At 40.7% G+C, this 20690-nt stretch overlaps 1 protein-coding gene and 1 long non-coding RNA gene across 2 annotated transcripts in view; both read right to left on the bottom strand.

Moving 5' to 3' along the window:
- The window catches only part of LOC115356599 (uncharacterized), a 69208-nt gene that overhangs the window by 37164 nt on the left and 11354 nt on the right, over nucleotides 1-20690 (bottom strand). The window lies entirely within an intron of this gene.
- On the bottom strand, nucleotides 7642-8094 carry LOC115355792 (uncharacterized). Its single transcript, XR_003927915.1, has 3 exons — nucleotides 8053-8094; nucleotides 7763-7846; nucleotides 7642-7671 (listed from the first exon to the last, which is right to left on the bottom strand). It is a non-coding gene; the product is annotated as an uncharacterized LOC115355792 (long non-coding RNA).

Here is a 20690-nt window from a genome sequence, read left to right as displayed (position 1 = left end):
TCATCTAACATCTCAGGACACTTTTCATACAGAGCAGGTCTACACCATACTCCTCATTATATTAATTCTAATAATATTCACTCAATGAGCAATCCTACCTGCCCACTCTGGACATGTGGGCTCATGGCTGGTGCTTGGTGCTGGATCTGGCTTCTGATTCTGAGGGGCTACAAGAAAAAGTTTCCCAGTTATGTGGCGTCGCATCATACTATTATTTAAATTATATAACGTTATGTTATATGCCACAACGCCACACAATTCATTGACTTGATAATTAATTAACTTGAACGGTGGTTTGCAGGCAAAGTTCAACATCTTGCCTTACCCGTTTCATCGTCCTCATTTGTCGTTTCAAACGAGCTCGTTTTAGTGGAAAAGTTGCCAATTTTAGCACATCTGGCTGCGTCTGTTTCCAGAGCTTTCTTCTTTTTAATTCTTGCCTTCTCCGCCGCGGAGAAGAAAATAGAAAGAGCAAGGGTGTCGCGGAGACTCCGCGACACCCTTCCATCTTTCTAGCACCACTGACCGAGTGCATGGACGTGTTACGTCAGGGTGCGTCTGCAAAAAAAAAAAAAAAAAAAAAAAAGAGCTGCCAGTGGACAGTGGTAAGCAGCATATGTGATCAACCCACTGCCATGACTGAACACCGGCCCCAAAAAAATTAAAAATAAAAAAAGTGAACACCGGGAAGTGTCCCGGTCCTCCCGATTAGCCACTCCGGGCTTGGTCTACAGTCCCTTAGCCAATAAGGACGCAGAACACAATGCGCTGTAATTAAAAAAAAAAAAAAAAAAAAAAAAAATGCAAAATTGCACTAAAAAAAAAGGTGAAAGGTGAACCGCGTTATAGCGAGGGACAACTGTAACTCCACTTTAAGTGGTTTTCGCTTGGAGCACTGTTTCCATACAGACACATGATGCACAGTGCAGCCAATGACGTTTTTAAGAAGCACAGTGACAGTTTCTCCTCACCTGTGCCCCTGAGCTATAATGCAGGATATTACAAAGCAAACATTTACCAATTAAAGAACACAGCTGAGTTAGTTCAGAGAATTTTCCCTCTCACGGCCAAATATCAGACCAGTAACAAATTGTACCACCAAATCTGAGCAACAGACCTGGAGAGAAACAGAGAGAGAGAGGCTAGACTGTGGAAATATGGAAGACAGTCAGTACCTGTGTCTTTAGTCATCTCTGTCAAGGCTGTTGATGTTGATGTTGAAGTTGCAGCTTTGGCTCCTGTCTCACTGGGGTAATACCAAAACTCTACATAGTATAGTGTCAGAGAAGCACTGATGTTTATCATATGCAATAATTGAACAATGAAATAATCTTTTGCATGGTTAATTAGAGTAAAAAGGTAAAAAAAAAAAAAAAAAAAAAAAAAAAAAAATGCATTGTTATGTGCTTGCCTTTACGCAAACACATCTTATTCTCTTGTGTGCTTATTATCCATCATGAACACCATAACAACTGCCGAGCAATGCCCTGGCAACCACCATTAACACCTTAGCAACCAATTAGCCAATTCTAGTTCATATTATTATATTTCATCAAGATGCAGATATTTTAATCAATTCCTCATCACATTTTCAGAGTTTCCTCACCTGAGGACAGAGGGATGAAGTCAAACGTCTGCACTTTTCCTGTGCCATCAGAAACTTGACACTTCAGTCTCTCTTTGTCACAGTGATTCTTCTGATGGGTCACAGTGGTGTTGCAGGGAGACGCTGATGTTTGATTGTCACTGGAACTTTGATCCAACTTTTCCTCCCCACACAGACACGTCACCGTCTGTAGACATGGTCCAAATGTGGACACAGAGCACTGCAACTTCAGCTGATGGTTCTGCTGCTGCTCAGTCACTGGAGAAGATGGAGAGATTTGGAGAGGAAGACAGTGACAGTGGAAAATCAACTACATTACTGTAATCACTACTATAATGTCTAGTTTACTGTTCCAAGAATGACGTTTGAGCTGAACAGGTTATAATGGAAATACTCACTCTGTATAAGAGACAGATAATGCCAAGCATTGGCTTTATCTGATATAAACTGTTGTTGACAGTATATACCAACATCCTCAGCTGCGACCTTCTTTATAACCAGAGAACAGTCCGCTGTAACACTCAGTCTGGCTGCGTTAGCTTGGGCAAAATTCATTTGTGAAATCTCCCCATGGGCAACCAGCTCTTCTGCATAGATCTTTTTAACATGCTAAACGTCCCAGGTGGTATACTGACATTTATCCTGATTGGGTATCAAACTGCCACAAACTCATCAGCTCCATCTCTGACATAGGAGGAGAAATTTTGTCCACTGACTGCTGGGGAGAAATTTCATGAAAAATAACATTTAACAAAAATAGAAAGTATGGTATGTCAGCTTCATTAAAATAGCACATTTTATACACAGGAGAAATGTATCTTGCTTTACATGAAAAAACAGGAAGTGTATTAAAGAGAGAATGAAATGATTATTGAAAAACTAAGGTATTTACAACAAATGCAATGGCAGACAAAGAAAAAAAAGTTGACCAGAGCCTCTCTCTTTTCCATCACACAACTTGACAAATGAGCCTGATAAAAATGGCACAAGTTTACCGTCTTTCTGTAAATTAGAATACATAATGCAGCCTCACCTGTGAAGGGAAACAGGAGTAACAGAAACAAAGACATTTTAGTCCGTCTGAACTCCATTGTTGTGCCTTCCTCTCCCTCTTGGTCTCACACTGTTAAGTGTCAAAACCTCTCAGACTAAAACTTCTTAAACATACAAATATTCTTCCTGTCATCAGTGGGCTGTCACTTCCTCATAGCAGCTTCTATTTCTTTGAGTTTTTTCTTCTTCTGCGTGGTTGACTTTTTGTGTTATTTTCATTGTGGTGAGTAGAGGAGGAAGCTGTGGTTCAGTGCAAGACAGGAGCTGCTGATCTGTTTTCAGACTTTTTCAACCACAGAGAAGATGTGGACAGACTCAGACCTTCCGGTGCTGAAGGGAGTGATGAGCTGAACTCCTAAAATCTTTGAATCTGTGCATACTGACTGTGAGTCTCTGATTCCTGAAACTGAACAATTAACAGACATCTTCCTCTTCAAACCTCCAAGCTCCACAGGAAGAAAAGCTGCTGTATGTCCGTCTGCAAATCCAAGTTGCAGTATAAGTGTGTGTCATCTCAGTTTGCTGTGAATGGTTGTCATGGATACACAAAATAGTCTGGGCTGCCTGGTCCTAAGCAGGAAGATCGCTGGAGAACAATTTTCCAGAATAGTGACACTGCTTCTGTTCACTCTAGGTAAACTCGAAGTAAAAATCCTGAAGCAAGTTAAACTGCACTGGATACAGGTAGGACAATCTCTTCCAATTGGCATGGCTGTGGGAACTAGGGGTGCTTGTGGTGAGACAGCAGGTAGTAAAGCCATACAAGAAACAAAAAGAGGGAAAAAATAACTTTATATAAGTAACAAATACTTCTCATATTAGTTTTTCAATGTTGTACTTTTTCTACCTTATTATCTAAGTTTAAGCCGTTTCAATTCACTCTCCTTCTCACTCTCCAGGCCTGATGTGAGCTGTCCATGGTGCTGACAGAGATGATATGACTGTGATTCCACCTCACAAAGGTGACACTAGATGGCGTAATCACAGTTGGGAGAACATCTTGTAACACAACTTTGACATTTCTGTTGCTGCAAATCCAGCAAATAAACAATATCAGCAGCAGGTCAGTAGGAGAAACTGTTGCTGAGATGCTGCACTGGCTTAAGGCTGGGCAATGTCTTGATATTAGATTGATGTTGTGAAATGAGGCTAGGTATAATCGGGGATTTTGGATATGGTAATATCTCAATATGATGTAAATGCTGTTCTTCCCTTGAAGGCTGCATTACTTTACAGCAAAGGGATGCAGTTTTCTGCACTAGCTAGACCAGGGCTACTCAACTTAAGATGGCTCAGGGGCCACGCAGCACAATTCAGCTGTGTCCAAGGGCCACAAGCTAAAAACGTCTGTCCTCTTTTGGACGTTTAAACAATAATTTTGTCACAAGCTACATACAGAAAACAGCTACATTTCCATCCAAGGCCAAACCTCACTGAATAAAAGATTGTATGCAATGATTAATGATGAAATGATCAAGTTACAACAAAATGAGGCTTTATTCCCAAAATGTGAACAGAATGGGCAGCTTGCTCAGAGGTTCATACTGAAATTAGGCCACATCACACTCCCTTGGAACATTATAAAATAAACAGGCTTCAGTTCATTCGCAAAATGTGAACAGTGATATGTGATACTTCTATATTCCTTTTCGGTTTGGAATTGGCCATGATTGAGTCCTCCTTTCATCGCACTGGGGCTTTCACATAGCACACACATGGCGCAGACCTCAGCCAGCGCAGCCATTCATTGTGTATGTGATCGGCAGAACTGCAAAAAAAAAAAAAGGGCGGCATCATTGTGGCTGTCTCTCTGTGTGCAGAGCTGTGGGACACCAGACTACAGTCCTGCCGTGATCTCATTGAAAAAAGCCCAATCATGGAGAGAGATACCCAACAATTTGGGAATACCAGCTGTGTTTAAAAACTGCCAGAGATATATGATGTTTTTACTTTCCACAACAAGCGAAATTCTTTTTTTTTTTTTTTCTGCAACCAAAGACCAATACTGTTGTAAACTGAAGCAAATGATTTACTACACGGACAGGAGGTGTATGAGTAGGACACGTGGGTTGCAGTTTGTCATACGACAGATATGCAACGCACAACGATGACAGGGCCACACCTGTAAGGTGAGGCACGCCCATTTCTGGTCAGTAGGTCAAATGAAGCACGGGCCCCAGTTTGAGTAGCCCTGTGCTGTTGTAGCTGTTCTGATATTTGCTTCTAATGACTTGGTCATCACATCCACATTACAGATAATTATTATTTTTAAAAATATCATGTTGTATAGTTATATTTTATTTTGTCCATCTTGCCAAAAAACACTGGTTTGCATGATAATATTGAGACACATCCTGATTTGAAAACTTTAGACTTAAAATGGGCTCATGGTTGTTCATGTGAAGGCTTCAGTGAATAAAGCTGGTCATATAAAACAACAGATATCTATGGTGCTGTGTTATTTATCGGGCTTGTTGATGGTGGCGTAGAGGTTGAGATCAGCAGAGGCTACAGCAGAGGCAGCGGACGGTCTCACAGTGGCATAGGTCACCACACCGTCACCATCATCAGTACATTGGACCTGTGGAGCAAAATAAGGCAGCACAGCAAACAGACGACACGACACGGCATGACAGCGAAACAAAAAGCACAACAGAACAGAACAGGAGATAAAACAGCATCAGTTCCTGCTGAAAACCCTGAAGAGCAAATCAACATGAAATCCCATAAGGCAGAAAATTAGTGTTACACTGCCCTCTATGGGTTGAAACTCTCAAGTACAGCTTTTTTATATTATTTATATCTTCATTTTCAAACAGTCTGTCAAGTCTAAACTATAATTCCAAAGTTTCATGAGAGATGAGCAGAGACCAAAGTGATGTCTTCAAATTGCAACTTAGTCTGACTAGCCTCCAAACAGCAAAGAAACCCTCAAAAATGTTTGACACAAAATACAACAAAACACACAGTTTACCTTTGCTTTTCTGGCTTTCTTGCTCTTCTTCTCAGAGTGAGTGATGGAGGCGTAGGTAAGAGCATCTGGATCAGCCTGCATGGTGAAAACAACATGATCAATATTTTTTTTTTATTCTGATTCTGATGATGGGTCAGAAGTGACTGTCTCTGCTATTCTATTCTATCTATATCTATTTTATTAACATATTACCTCTTCCAAGGAGTTTATGCTTTCATCCCAATGAGTTAATTTATCTGTCAGTAAATCTCCCTCAAAAACGTATGAGAGGATTTACAGGAAATCAAGTTGGAAAAAAAAAAAATAGATTTCAGTTGTAATCCAGCTCCAGGGTTTTAGCCATTAGATGAACATCATTATTTTATGTACACAGTAAGGCTGTGTTTTATGCAGGTAAGTTTAGGAAAACAACTGCAAACAAAATGCAAATGCTCTGCAAAAAAGTCTCCATTTTTACAAGGCAGCCTTATATTCAGTGCGTAAATCTTGTTTTTCTTCAAGCAAGGTAAAACACATGTACCAGTGGGATGATAATCCAGAAACAGTAGGATGAAATCATCCCACTGAAAGTAAGCCTCGTCTCCAGTACCTGCAGTACCCATTCCTCTCCAGGAGGGGGGGCTGTTTTTTTTTTTTTTTTCCATCTGGGAACAAGTAGATTTATTTTGAAACTAGACAGAACAAAGCAGATCAGCCACTAGGATAAAGAAAATGACACTTCATTCAAGAAATTTGTGGAAACAAGTGGGATCATATCATCTAACCAGCAGATTTTTGTCCTTAGAAGGTCAAAAAGAAGAAGAACACAAAAAACAAGATTTTATCTCTGAAGATGAGACTGAGTTGGTAAGAAGGTGTGTGTTCACAGTATCTACTAGATGTAGTGGAGGAGAGTGCAGTGTGTGATCTCACCTTGTCCTCACTGCCTGCTGGTCCAGACTGCTTCACTCCTCCTTCAGCATCACTGATTAATGTCATACCCTGGACAAACACAGTACACTTTAAACAATTAAATCACTGAGGCAAAGTGAACGTTTGAGCCACTAGATGCCAGTAAAGTGTATTTTTCCCCTTGTTTTGGGCTACTATCATTTCTTCTCCCTTTAATGGACATTTAAAATTAGATATACATTGTATAAGTGTATAAATATTTCTGAGCACAATAATTTCTAAAGGGAAGTGAACACTGGCAGTGAAAATTCACAGATCTACCTCTTCTTTTTTTAGGAAAGGGACACATACTGCATAACTCTCATGTCTTCATCTCAGAATATCCTGATCAGATACATGTACAGTACAGGGACAGAGGGACGATATGCCTATCTTACAGTGTGATTTGGGCCTCACTCTCCTTTATAAAGGTACAATGCAACCGAACAAAGTCCAGTGACAGCAAGGCCCAGCTGTGCAGATTTAGATTTGTTTCTGCAACAACACTGTCTTTCTAGAATGTGAACAATTTAAAAATATCATCGTTAAAAAGTACAGAAAACATCATTTCAATTGAGAATTTGTGAAATGGTGACGGGCGATTTACAACAGAAGAATAAAATGTTGACACGATACATTTTTCTGGCCCATGATACATTCTGTCACGTTTTTGTATTGTGACATATTGAATTTTGACATAATGTATTATTGTTAGTGATATATTTTTAAGAAACTGTAACTCTTATTATGCAAATAATTCAAAATCTTTCCCATCCATACACTCTACATTATTTACTGAAATTGTCATCACCATTCTGATGTTTTTTAATGTCTTGTCTGCTCTATATGTTACTTTTTAGTGTGAACAAAAGGATTGAAGCTACACAAAAGCTTAAAAGGATTCCCTTTACTTCTGCTGCTGTAACAACTTGAGGATTGATAAAGCTTCATCTTATTTTCTGCTCCTCTCAGAAAAAATGACGCCCGTTGCAGTGAAAGGAAGCCACAAATGCAGCACAGCTATGTTGCTGCAGCTGTGTAGACCTAAAGTGATGATTAAAGAACATTTAAAAACTCACCACGTTGTCTTCTGTTGCTGTTTTGTTCCCTGAAAAAAACAAAAGGGATAGTCGAGGTCAGCTTCCACGAAGACAGTGTGTTTATGAATGTGATAAACTTTTCATCGTGTACGTTCTCACCTTTAGCTCTCTTACAGTATACGATGAGCACAGCCACAGTTATTAAAAGAGCTGCTGAAACCACACCCACTGTGATGAATGGAGCTTGAGAGAGATTGAAAAAGTTAAAAACATTCAGGCAGCTGAGCAGAAAAGCACCAAACAGTAAAAACCATTTACACTGAAACATTTAACTGTAATGTGGAACTGAACCACAAGAACTACAAGGAACCTATTTAGAAATATTCTTTATTCAAACAGTATTTACAAATGCAGGGTTTAAATAGTTTTTGCGATCAGTGTTATACTACCTTTCGTGGGAGCTGTGTTGAAAACATATGTTGGAGTACGATGTCCATAGCATCAGAGCATGTAAAATAAAAAAAAAAAAAAAAAAAAAAGATTTTAATTCATTGATTAGTATTATTCATATGATTATATTTCATATTGAAATGTAGATTTTTGATAGATATGTTTTTTAGAGGCTCAGTGATAGTGAATCCTTTTGTTTTGGTTGAAAAGCAAAGTCAGTTAAAGCCACAGAGGTTTTATAATGCAGATTAGTCATAGCCTACAATGAAAGATACTACTTGTGAATTATTTTGATTGATGCTGGTTAGTTCAGAGAATTTTCCCTCTCACAGCCAAATATCAGAGCAAACACAAATTCTACCACCAAATCTGAGCAACAGAGCAGGAGAGAAACAGAGAGAGAGGCTGGACTGTGGAAATATGGAAGAAAGTCAGGACCTGAGTCTTTTGTCTTCTCTGGTATTTTCAAAGTTGTTGATGTTGAAGCTGTAGTTGCTGGTGTTGTTCCTGTCTCACCAGGATAAATAAAGCAACAAAACCCAACGTAAAAATTTATGAAATAATCTTTTACATGGATTCCATATGATTAGACTTCAAATCAAAACTACTACACTTTTAAAAATTCAAAACATTGTCAGAGTTTCCTCACCTGAGGTCAGAGGGGTGAAGTCAAACGTCTGCACTTTTCCTGTGCGATCAGAAACTTGACACTTCAGTCTCTCTTTGTCACAGTGATTCTTCTGAAGGGTCACAGTGGTGTTGCAGGGAGACGCTGATATTTGAATGTCACTGGAACTTTGATCCAACCTTTCCTCCCCACACAGCCACGTCACCGTCTGTAGACACAGTCCAAATGTGGACACAGAGCACTGCAACTTCAGCTGATGGTTCTGCTGCTGTTCAGTCACTGGAGAAGATGGAGAGATTGGGAGAGGAAGACAGTGAAAAAGGAAAATTAACTACATTACCGTAATCACTACAATAATGTTTACTTTACTGTTCCAGTTAGTTTGAGCTGAGCAGATTATAATGGAAATACTCACTCTGTATAAGAGACAGATAAACCACAGCATCTGGACGTTGTTGATGTCCTGATTTAAATTGTCGACAGAGGTAAATACCAATATCTTCAGCTGTGACTTTCTTTATAACCAGAGAACAGTCCGCTGTAACACTCAGTCTGGCTGCATTAGCTCGGGCAAACTGATTTGGTGAAATCTTCCCATGGGCAACCAGCTCTTCTGCATAGCTCTTGTTGACATGATGAACGTACCAGGTGATATACTGACATTTATCCCGACTGGGTATCAAACTGCCACAAGGCAGAGAGACTACAGTTCCATCTCTGACATAGAAGGAGGGGGCATCTTGTCCGGTCCCTGCTGGGGAGAAATTTTATGAAAACTTAAACTGAACAAAAATAGAAATATGACTGGTAAGAAACATTAGTTTTATTAAAACACATTAACATGTCATATACAAGATTTTTTTTTTTTTTTTTTTTTACTTTATAGAGCAGACATGCAAATACAAATACAATGGCAGACACTGAACATAAAAAATAAAAAGATATAAACAGAATAATTAGAAGACAGTCATAGTTGCCATTTATATACCTCACAGAAACAAAATACAGTAAATTTGCAAATGAGTCCTGGAAAGATGGCATAGTTGAACTTAAATTCATTACAAGAAGAATTAAAAGTAGTGTTCTCAGTGAAGTGAAGTTTTACCGTGTGTTTGTAATTTAGAATACATAATGCAGCCTCACCTGTGAAGGGAAACAGGAGTAACAGAAACAAAGACATTTTAGTCCGTCTGAACTCGGCCATTGTGCCTTCCTCTCCCTCTTGCTCTCTCACTGTTAACTGTCAAAACCTCTCAGACTAAAACTTCTTAAACATACAGATATTCTTCCTGTCATCAGTGGGCTGTCACTTCCTCATAGAAGCTTCTATTTTTTTCTTTGTGTGTGGGCATCGTATCTGTTTTCTCTTCCCACTGAATTTCTTGAAGGTGCAACAGGAAGAGACTCAGATCGCACCAGTGAAAAACTTTCATTCTAAATTTGTCATTTTAGTCAACAGTGAGTTACAGTGACAGCAAAAGAACAGGTTTCAGTTCCTACTGATATTATAGTAAGTCATCATGTAAAGTAGAAAAGTAACATGAAATTTAAAAAAAAAAATAGAGAGGAGAAGAGCTGATTTTTTTTCATTGTAGTGAGTAGAGGAGGAAGCTGTGGTTCAGTGTAGAGAGGCTGACACGAGCTGCTGATCTGTTTTCAGAGATGATCAACCACAGAGATGTGGACAGACTCAGACCCTCCTGTGCTGAAGGAAGTAATGAGGTGAACTCCTCCACTGGAGAGCCACAAACTGAAAATCTCATTTTTGTCTGCTTCTATCTTAACATTTGAGACAAGCAGGAAATGTTGTGTGAAGGCCTCACACCCAGCGACAAGGGCAGCTGAATATGAGCCAAAACAATTAAATCATTTTCACTTTAAGGCAAATTTCTATGGCAAGTCAGCAGGGACAGAGTTTGTCTTTCTTCTCTTGCAATAATGAGGTGATGGTTCACCTATTTTCAAAAAAAATGTATATATATATATATATATATATATTGTTATGTGTCAGTATTATATTGTTTTTTTCATGTGTACTCTAATATGTATTTGCTCTATACCTTTCAGTTCAAGGCGCAGCTCCTAATTGGAGTAACCGAGGGCACCTGCCTGATGCTGTGGGCTGGGCCTATATAAGTGGCTCTTTTGTCCCGGCCTCTCTCTCTCCACTTCCCAGAACAACATCCCAGCGTTCACTGATGTTATGTTTGTCTTTTTGTTTTTGTAGAATAAATGTTATTCTTTGGCATTTATCTTGGTGTTCTGCTCCTCATTGTGTTGCGACTCTGAGCCGGTCGTAACATAATGGGGGCTCGTCTAAAGTTTGGTTTGAGTAGGTGAGTTGATTTTTGTACCCCTAGGCCCACGTTTTTCAATTTTGTTTTTTAGTGAGGAGGTTCATGCTTGTGTTGCCACATGAGGTAGGGTTTTTTTTTTTCTGAGAGCTTGCCTGGTTAAGTAAGCCGGCGGGTGTTGGTGTGGCCATCACCACTTTATTGTTTTTGTACGGTAACCCTGGGGTGGCCCCTGGCGTGCCCGGGAAAGCCGTCGAAGACTAGTTGAGTTTTAGTAAGGTAGATTTACAGTCTTAGGTAGAGAGGAAACCAGGTAGGCTCTAGAGCAGGTTAGTTGGGTATGCCAACTTCTAAACTAGTGATAGCATGTGGTGGCATGTGCTGGCCTTGGTTTTTCACACACGCTGTGTGGGGAGTTGAGAGCAATATTGTTTTGTTATGCGCAGTAGTTTTCATTAAATGCTAGGCTGTGGTTGTGTTCCTGTGGAACATTGGTGACCCTGGTGCTCATGCTTGTTTGTATGAGCTGTGTGTTTGTGTAGTCCTGGTTTGTGGGGCTGCATTTTGTGTAACCTACTTTCTTTTCAGTGGGGAAGAGTAGTAGAGTTTAGGGTTTGAGTTGTGTTGACTCGTGTAAGGGTGGTAGTATTCATACTATTTCTATACTGTGTGGCAGGAAATAGTTGTGGCGTAACTACTGTTATTGACCTAGTGTTTTGTAAGTTTTGATTGCTTACTCCTGGTTTTGTGTAGGCCTATAGTGATACTATCTGCGTTTTTGTTTCATAACGCTTTGGATCTGTGTGGAAGTGTTATGTGGTGTTGTGCTGGAGTGTAGTCTGTTAACTGCACTTTGTGTTCTTTCAATTATTGTGTGGTAGTGTTGATTTGTGTTACACTGGTTGGAGGCGTTGCTAAGCTTCTCTTAGGGAACTTGTGGTGTGTGTGGCCTTCAGTGCTAATTTCTTTTTGCCTTCTGTGTGTAATCACTTTGGATTTCACTATGGAGTTTGACCTGGAGAGGTTTAGTGAAGCTCCTACAACAGAGCAGCTTTTGCATTGTACCAAAGCACAACTGATGTCTGTGGCCGAACATTATCACATTGAAACTGTATCAACATCTCTTAAGAAGGAAGAACTGAGAACCAAAATAGCCACCATACTTGTGGAAGAGGGAGTGCTTCAGGGTGAGTCTGAGTCTGAAGACGTAAGTGAGTCCATCGAGGTGTCTGACAGCAAGACAGAGGCTGTAACTTTACAAACTCAAGATGCCAATTCTGTACATTTACAAGAATTGGAGTGGCAGTTCAAGATAAAAAAACTCGAGTTTGAGACAGAAGGGAGGAAGTTAGAAATGGAGAGGGTGCGTTTATTACATGAAGAAAAAATGAAAGAATTGGAGCTAAGGTCAAGTAATTTACAGTCTCAGAGTGCCAGCTCTCATACTTCTCCTTCTCCTCGATTTGATGTTGGTAGGAACATAAGTCTAGTTCCTCCTTTCTCTGAGAAAGAGGTGGAAAAATATTTTTCCCACTTTGAGCGTGTAGCCACTACATTTGAATGGCCTAAAAATGTCTGGACCTTGTTGCTGCAGTGTGTCCTAACAGGTAGAGCACAGGAGGTCTATTCTTCATTAACACTCACCCAAAGTGTTGACTATGAAGCTGTGAAAGCAGCCATTTTGCGGGCCTATGAGCTTGTTCCAGAGGCCTATAGGCAGCGCTTTAGAGGGTGTCGTAAGGGTGACAAGCAGACATTTGTTGAGTTTGCCAGGGACAAGGAAAATCTGTTTACTAGGTGGTGTACATCTCAGAAAGTTGAAACCATAGACCAACTTCGTGAGTTGATCCTCTTGGAGGAATTTAAAAATTGTGTTCCTGAGGCAATTGCAACCTATCTGAGTGAGCAGCAAGTGTCCAAGGTTGCGAATGCTGCTGTGCTTGCGGATGAATATGTCTTGGCTCATAAAGTAAGTTTTAATGATAAACCTCGTGAGACTAGGCACAATGCTTCACCTCGTTCTCCCCGTTTTAAAGCTGGTAGTAATGGTCCTGGTTTTTCAGCTTCTGTTACAAAGCCTGCTAGTGCCAGCACAGGAAACTCTGAAAGAATCTGTTTTTTTTGTAAGAAACCTGGTCATATTGTGGCTGACTGCTATGCTCTCAGTAAAAAGCAGAAAACTGCTAAACCAGTGGCATTATTAGCTTCAGTACCACGTCTGTCTAATGGAGAAGATGGTTTCAATCTGTGCAGTAAAGACAGGCCTGGTGTGGTAAAGCGTCCCATCGAGGATAGCTCTGAGCTTGACCTTTTTGCACCTTTCCGTATGGAAGGTTTGATAGCCACTTCTGAGTCAGATAAGTTTGTCCCAGTTCGTATTCTAAGAGATACTGCAGCTGCTCAGTCTTTGTTGGTGGAGGGAGTTTTGCCCCTCTCTGAAGCGACCTCTACAGGTGAACATGCTTTAGTGCGGGGCTGTGGAATGACATGGCTGGAAGCCCCATTACATGTTGTGCATTTACAGTCTGGATTGGTGACAGGCCCTGTGGCAGTGGCTATTCGCCCCGAGCTTCCAGTAGAGGGAGTGGATATGATTCTGGGTAATGATCTGGCTGGTGGAGAGGTGTTTCCTACACCCATTGTTGTGAATAACCCAGTTGGCTCTCAATCTGTTAACCAGGGTGATCAGTTCTCCCAGATGCCTGCAGTGTTCCCTGCTTGTGTGGTAACTCGTGCTCAGTCACGGAGGGATGAGGATGTGGTTGACCTTGCAGAAATGTTTATAGCTCCAAAGGAAGAAGCTGTAGAGCCTGTGTCTGCTGGTCCCTCTCTAACTTCTGAATTAGATGTAGCTAAGCAGGCTACAAAGTCTGCTGTAGCAGAGACTGTTGAAATTACATTGTCCAGTCCTATCACCTTGTCTACTGTGCCCGAGACTCCGCTAAAGGTTGGCAGGGAGCAGCTGGTAGAAGCTCAGAAGGCCGATCCTTCCTTGGCTAAGTGTGTTGCAGCAGTATTACCCAAAGCTGAGATTGGTGCTTCTCAAGTGGCTTACTACAAGGAGGATGGTATCCTCATGCGTAAGTGGGCTCCCTCAGCTGAAGAGGACAGTGAATGCCATACTGTACATCAGATTGTTGTCCCTGTTGGCTACCGTGCACAGATACTGAACTTGGCTCATGATAATATCTTGTCTGGTCATCTAGGGATAAGTAAAACTTACTATCGTATATTGAAGTGCTTTTTCTGGCCTGGCTTGAAAAGTGACGTTTCAAAGTATTGCCGCTCATGTCATGCATGTCAGTTGGTTGGAAAGCCGAACCAAGTGATTCCACAAGCTCCACTTCATCCCATATCCGTTATGGGAGAGCCATTTGAGAGACTTATCATTGATTGTGTTGGTCCATTGCCTAAGTCAAAATCTGGCCACCAGTTTCTCCTGACTTTAATGTGTGCTGCAACTCGGTACCCTGAGGCAATTCCTTTGCGTTCCCTCAAAGCCAAGGTGGTAGTGAAGGAATTGATCAAATTCTGTACCACTTTTGGTTTGCCCAAGGTCATTCAAACAGATCAGGGCACCAACTTTATGTCCAAGGTGTTTGCTCAGGTGTTAGATGTGTTGGCTGTGAAACATCAGGTCTCTAGTGCTTACCATCCAGAGAGCCAGGGGGCACTAGAACGCTTCCACCAAACCCTTAAAACTATGTTGCGTGCATATTGTCTTGAAACTGGTAACGAATGGGATGAAGGTATACCATTCCTGCTTTTTGCAATCCGAGAAACTGTTCAGGAGTCATTAGGTTTCAGTCCTGCAGAACTTGTATTTGGCCATACAGTTCGTGGACCGTTGAAGTTGTTGCGTGAGCAGCTGACTGGAGCTCCTTCCCCTTGTCAAAATGTGCTGGACTATGCCAGCTCTTTTAGAGAGCGTCTTCACCATGCCTGCGAGGTGGCAAGAGAGGCATTGTCTAGTTCACAGTCTAAAATGAAGGCTCACTTTGATAAGGGTGCTGTTGAACGCAGTTTTAAATCTGGAGACACTGTGTTGGTTTTTCTTCCTATCCCTGGTTCAGTACTTCAGGCTAGGTTTACAGGCCCATATGTGATTGAAAAGAAACTGAGTGAAACAGATTATGTCGTCCGTACACCTGATAGGAGACGCAAGACTCGTGTATGCCATGTCAACATGCTGAAGTCCTATGTTGCCAGGGCTTGTGGACCAGCTTCCTCTCCTTCAGCTAAAGTGTTGCCTGTAGCTTTAACAGCAGTGTTGCCATCCTATTCTCCCAAGGACGATGACCTAGTGATACAAGATGCTCCTGTTTTGTGTGCTCGGTTGCAGAATTCTCAAGTGTTGTGTGAGTTGGAGACTCATCTGTCTCATCTTTCTGGGATAGCTAAGAGTGATATCATTAAATTGATTGAAAGCCATCATGCACTTTTTTCTGATGTACCGACCCAAACCACTGTGTTGCAACATGACATTGATGTTGGTGACTGTCTTCCTATTAAGCAGCATGCCTATCGTGTGAACCCCACAAAAAGAGCTCAAATGCAGCAGGAGGTTGAGTATCTGCAAAAGTATGGCCTAGCTGTTCCTAGTTTCAGTGCCTGGAGCTCTCCATGTCTGTTAGTGCCAAAGTCTGATGGAACACCACGTTTTTGCACTGATTTCAGGAAAGTCAATGCTGCTACTAAGCCCGATTCTTTTCCTCTTCCTCGTGTTGAGGATTGCATAGATAGAGTCGGAGCTGCTTGTTATGTCACCAAGCTAGACCTGCTAAAGGGTTACTGGCAAGTGCCCTTAACATCACGTGCTTCTGAAATCTCTGCATTTGTGACTCCAGACAGTTTCATGCAATATACAGTCATGGCATTTGGCATGTGTAATGCCCCTGCCACTTTTCAACGCCTGATGCAACGAGTGCTGTCTGGTGTTGCAAATTGTGAGGCATATCTTGATGATGTAGTAGTCCACTCTGCTGACTGGCAGTCTCATGTGGAGACCTTGTCTGTTGTGTTTCAGCGTTTGCAAGATGCTTCACTCACTCTGAATCTCGCAAAATGTGAGTTTGCCAAGGCTACCATCACCTATCTTGGCAAGAAGGTTGGCCAGGGTCAAGTGCGGCCAGTTGATGCAAAAATAACTGCGATTGCTGAGTTCCCTGTTCCCACTACTAAGAGGGAGCTGCGTCGTTTTCTCGGTTTAGCTGGTTATTATAGAGGTTTCTGTCGTAATTTTGCTTCCATTGTGTCTCCTTTGACTGACCTCCTTAGTCCCACCAAGGATTTGGTTTGGGATTCTAAGAGTGAACTGGCTTTTCAGACAACAAAAGCTCTTCTCAGTTCTTCTCCAGTGTTGTTGGCTCCCAACTTTGCAGTGCCATTTAAGTTGGAGGTCGACGCAAGTGGTACTGGTGCTGGTGCTGTACTGTTGCAGGAGGATTCTTTTGGTATTGATCATCCAGTCTGTTATTTCTCCAAGAAATTCTCTGCAGCTCAAATTAAGTATAGCACCATTGAAAAAGAGGCCTTAGCAATGCTTTGGGCCCTCCAGCATTTTGAGGCTTATGTTGGCTCAACACCCCAGCCGGTGCTGGTTTTTACTGATCACAACCCTCTTGTCTTTCTAAATCGCATGTACAATAATAACCAACGGCTCATGCGATGGGCCCTAATGGCCCAGAATTTTAATGTTGAGATCAGGCACAAGAAGGGGCGTGACAATGTTGTGGCTGATGCCCTCTCACGTGTACCTTAAAAATGTTGCCAGCATGGCTGTCATCTTAAGGGAAGGGGTGTTATGTGTCAGTATTATATTGTTTTTTTCATGTGTACTCTAATATGTATTTGCTCTATACCTTTCAGTTCAAGGCGCAGCTCCTAATTGGAGTAACCGAGGGCACCTGCCTGATGCTGTGGGCTGGGCCTATATAAGTGGCTCTTTTGTCCCGGCCTCTCTCTCTCCACTTCCCAGAACAACATCCCAGCGTTCACTGATGTTATGTTTGTCTTTTTGTTTTTGTAGAATAAATGTTATTCTTTGGCATTTATCTTGGTGTTCTGCTCCTCATTGTGTTGCGACTCTGAGCCGGTCGTAACAATATATATATAATTTTTTTTTTTATTATTTTAGTCACACATATTTCCCCAGTGCACACAAGATATGTAGGCCAATGCACAACCAAATAGTAAATACAGGTATATACACAACCAAAACACACACCACACACATACACACACAGTCTTGCAAACAGGCTAAATGTTGTGCATCTATCTGATCTTGTTTATTTCTAATCTGTATTTCAAAGAAGTTTTGTGCAGCAGCAGGCTAAAGAGAGGGGGTGAAGAGGTGATGGTGATCAGGAGGTGTGATTCTGCTATCAGCCTCTCAACATGTTAAACAGCAGCATAAAGTTAGCAGTGTAACATCATGCAGTTGGTTTTTGGGTCTAATTTCTCCACACTGACACTGTGTAAGGGACAACGTAAGATGCCATTATTAAACTTCTCAGTAAAACCTGAACTCAACATTTAGCTTACTGGAGTTATAAACGGTTTCAGTGGAGCTTTTGATTGCTACGTAACAATGTAGCACCATGGCACTTTTTGGTATAAACAATTAACAGCTGACAAGAAGAAGGAGAAGTTAGATAATAGATCATTTCAAAACCACAGCTGCAGTGTCAACATTAATTCTGTGATGTTGTTTTGTTGTTGTCTGTTCCTTCAGACCCGGTACAAACCAACAAATTTGAAAGCAAAATATATCAGATCTCAAAGGAGCCAAAACAAGATGCTCACATTCCCTCAAACAAAAGCAGAAACTGGGCACCAACATGAAACATCAGGGTTTGTAGCTGCATTTCATCATCAGTGTGTCAGAGTTACCACTGAGCTATGTGTGAGAGAGGTGTTATAGCTGGGGATAAGAATAGAGGCCTGTCTTTTGTTGCCAAAAAACAGCAAGCAAAAAAAAAAAAAAAAAAAAAAACAGCTTTTTGGTGAAACCATCCCTCTTGACATGCTGAATCACCAACTTCCGTATACTGTCTTTCCTTTGAAGACAGATCAGTGTGTCTGTTAAGCCACTGTCACACACTGATTTCAGCATTTCCAGATAAGGAAGTGATTCTCGCTACTCACTTACACAATAAATTTCTGATTAAACTCATCTAAGTGAGGGGAGGCACAAATGATGTAAAAACAGCACAGAGAAACACATCTTTGATTCAGTACCGACTGTGAATCTCTGACTTCATAAGACTTAATCAATGAGTTGATGAAGTTTGAGAAGTGAAGAGTCTCACTACTCACTGCCAACACTTTGTCTCTTGATGCCCATGGTGAAAATACAACTGCACTGTGATTAAAAATATCCAATATCCACATTTTTGCTGAGAGGCACAGGAAGTGTTTTGGTGTGAACGTTGGTTCAGCGGTGAGCAGAGGTTTGCTGGTTTGTCCTTCTCATGATGAGAGCATCAGTATCTGAACCACTGAGACGACAGATACAGCCAGCCGACAGCATTACAATGAAGGAGACGAGAGGCACATCAGCCTCAGAGAGCAGCTCTGGAAAAAAATCCATCTCAACTCTCAACAACTCATTTAATCTCAAATACAGTGTTAATATCTTGTTTTTCTTCAGACAAGATACAAATCTGAATATTGAATCAAGTGTCATTTTTTGATCCCAGTGGGCTCACCTGCCTTATTCTGCCTTGTTTCAACATGTTTATTAAAAAAAAATGAAGCAAGTGAAACTGCATTGGAAACAGGTGGGATAAACTCCTCCAATAGGCAGAGAGATTGAAAACGTTGAGGGAACTAGGGGTGCTGGTGGTGGGACAGCAGCCTCTCCTGGAGAAGAATGAATGCTGCAGGTGCTGGAGAGGAGGTTTACTTCCAAAAAATACTGTCCGAGGGTCCATGAATGCACCACCTCATGTGGGCCTTGTTGTAATGTTATGTATTCAATATGTGTTGTTTTGTTGTCCCTCATTAGTAAGTGTAGTTTTTGATCATGCCTAAATCAAATAAAAATGATATCTCATATTTACTTGCATCTAAATTTCTTAGCAGCAGGTAGTAAGGCCATACAGGAAACACAAAGAGGGAAAAAGTAACTTTATATTAGTAACAAGTACTTCTCACATTATTTTTTGTACTTATACTCTTTCCTTGATAATTCTACTCATCATATCTCAATATGATGTAATTGCTGTTCTTCTATGGTTTTAAAGGCTGCATTACTTTACAGCAATAGTGTTGTCACAGTATTGATACAGACGTATTATACTGAAGTTATCATGTTTTATTTTGTCCATATTGCCAAACACCACTGGTTTACATGATAATATTGAGACACATCCCAATTTGAAAACTTTAGACTTAAAAGGAGCTCATGGTTGTTCATCTGAAGGCTTCACTGAATAAAGTCGGTTATATAAAACAACAGATATCTCCTGTGCATAGAGGTTGAGATCATCGGAGGCAACAGCAGAGGCAGAGGACGGTCTCAAGGTGACATAGGTCATCACACCATCACCATCATCAGTACACCAGACCTGTGGAGCAAAATAAGGCAGCACAGCAAACAGACAACACGACGCGACATGACAGCACAACAAAAAGCACAACAGAACAGAACAGGAGACAAAACAGCAGCATCAGTTCCAGCTGAAAAACCTGAAGAGCAAATCAACATGAAATCCCTTAAGGCAGTAAATTAGTGTTACACTGCCCTCTATGGGCTGAAACTCTCAAGTGTGGCTGAAGTGAATATGTATTTTTGTTTTGTTTGTTTGTTTGTTTTGTTTTGTTTTTTGAGTAATCACATTTTATCATTGTTAATAATATTTATCTCTTCATTTTCAAGTAGACTATTAAGTCAATAATGCCAAAATTTTCATGGGAAATTATCAGATCCCAAAGTAATGTCTTCAAATTGCAACTTAGCATGACCATCCTTAAAAAAAAAAAAAAAAAGAAAAAAAAGAAAGCCCAAAATTTTTCAGAGTGACTGGTGGAGGCATAGGTGAGATCAGACCAAATGGTGAAAACTACATGATAAATGAGGTTTTTCTGATTCTGATTCTGATGATGGGTCAGAAGTGACTGGCTCTGCTATTCTATTTTATTCTAATCTTTTTTATGTTTTTTATTTTTTTTATTATTATTATTGTTATTATTATTTTAGGCATTTCCTCTTCCAAAGAGTTTATGCTTCCATCCCAGTGAGTTAATTTGTCTGTCAGCCTGTCTCCCTCAAGAAAGACAAGGTAAAACAAATCTACCAGTGGGATGATAATTCAGAAAAAATAAATTCCAGGTTTATTTATCTGATTCTATTTCCACTCCTTTATGCTGCTTCTATTGTTTTATTGTTTTTAGTTGCTTGTTAAATAATTTCATTTTTACTTTTTAATACATATTTATGTTGCCTGTATTGTTTTATTGTTTTTAATTTTATTGTTTTTAATTTATTCATACTCACTCATTTATTAGTCTTCATTTTTCATGGATTGATACTCTGGAAATAACCCAAGCGAACGGACTTATGACTATGAGTGCTGTCTGCAGATGCGGCAAGGTTTGCAAGAACCCAGGAGGTCTAAAAATCCACCAGACCAAGATTGGCTGCTTGAGGACGCAAGTGGAGCAACGCACAGTGCCTGTTACCGGCACTGGTGAGACGGAGGAGCAGCCAGGC

This window comes from Myripristis murdjan, chromosome 24 (genome assembly GCF_902150065.1).
Source record: "Myripristis murdjan chromosome 24, fMyrMur1.1, whole genome shotgun sequence".
Classification (NCBI taxonomy): Eukaryota; Metazoa; Chordata; class Actinopteri; order Holocentriformes; family Holocentridae; genus Myripristis; species Myripristis murdjan.
The sequence above is the reverse complement of the archived record's forward strand: the minus strand, read 5'-3'. Positions and strand labels throughout refer to the sequence as shown.